The sequence below is a fragment of the Eulemur rufifrons genome, chromosome 15 (assembly GCF_041146395.1).
Source record: "Eulemur rufifrons isolate Redbay chromosome 15, OSU_ERuf_1, whole genome shotgun sequence".
Taxonomy (NCBI): Eukaryota; Metazoa; Chordata; class Mammalia; order Primates; family Lemuridae; genus Eulemur; species Eulemur rufifrons.
Window position 1 is genome coordinate 73,440,753 of NC_090997.1, and position 1,585 is coordinate 73,442,337.

Genomic DNA, 1,585 nt, shown 5'->3' on the forward strand with positions numbered 1-1,585 from the left:
TGATTTTTGTGTAAAATCTATGGAGTAAAGATAGTTTGTGGACTTTGGGGGAACATTGTTTCTGGTCTTAGACTTGGAATACGAATGGTAAGTTCTGGATCATATGTTCCTATACCCCAATTTTTAGAACATAATAAATAACAGTTACCTCAAGCAAGTGAACTTAAAATTTTGTAGAAAAATTGGGGCTAGAGTTGAGGAGGTGGGAGTTGAAAAAGTATTTGGACTAATTACTGGGAACAAAAGAGGAAAAAAAAAACATTTTTTTCTGATAGAAGAACTGTAATCTTTCCTTTTGGGAACCATGTGAGGTTTATTTGTTTTTACCCTTGGAAATGAGAAACAGGAAGTACTTCCTTTGATAAATCTAAGAGTATGTGGAGAATGAAATGCTGAATCTCAGTATTCAAGGAAGGAAAAGGAACTAATACTAATTGAGAACTGAATGTGTGTAACACTGTAGTTAGAAACTTTATAAATATTATCACATTTTCATGCCAGGAACCCTACAGATCAGAGAATTAAGCTTCAGAGATGTTAATGACATTCTTTGGTTCATCTTGTATGCTTTGCTCTGCAAATATCAGAATATGTGATTCAAACTTGCACAACAAGGATTCACATTGCAAGAAATTCAAAGTTAAGGGTAGGCTTCAGCTTTGATTGATTCAAGGAACCAATATGTTATCCAAGGCTCAGTTTCTTTTAGTCTGTCTGTGCAGTCATCCATAATTTTGTTTTCAACCTAACACCAGTTTCTTCATGGCCTTAAGATGCCTTTCAATAGTTTGATGTTTCCTTGTTCACATGTTGGCGAGTGAGAGAGAACATTGCTTCTGGAGGCTCTCCCAGAAGAGCAAGGCAGACTTTTTCAAATTTCTCAAAACCCTCCAACAACAGCAATACTTTTCTTGAATTAAACTGGCCTACACAAACTAGTCTTACCACTGGCAAAAGGAATGAGATGACCCTGAGAATGAACAGTCAGGCCCATTCCTGGAGCTGGTAGTGGAGTTAATTCTCTTGAGAGTTAGGGAATGAATGGGGTGGGATGAATAAATGAATATAATTCAGTTTTGACAGAGCAAGATAGAAGAATAGGAAGCTCTGCAGCCTGATTTCCCCCATTAAGACACTGACTCAACAATAATACATGGGCCAATTACCTTTGTGAGAAGTCCTGAAACCAGTTAAGAGGTTCCTGTGCCCCAGGTGAGCATGACGCCAGCTGCATCAAAGATGGTAGAAAACATGTGCCAGCCTCTCACTATAGTCCCACCACACATGGTAGCACAGTGTGATTGGGAGGAAAGTTCTAACTCCTGAATTTTCCCTGAAAAGGGAAAGAGAAAACTGAGACACATGTCTAAAATTCAGACTTTTTGTGGGGCTTCCAGAGGAACTGATTCATGTCTTTCTTGAATCTAAACACTGACAGGAAAGAACACCAGGTTGGGAGACACCAGGAATGAAGGTAATGGTTTGAACCAGCTTGTATTAACTTGCCATAGCCTCTCTTCCAGGCTCAGCATAGAATGAGTGGGAGAAAACCACCAACTACTGGCTTTTCTCTTGGGAGGGAATG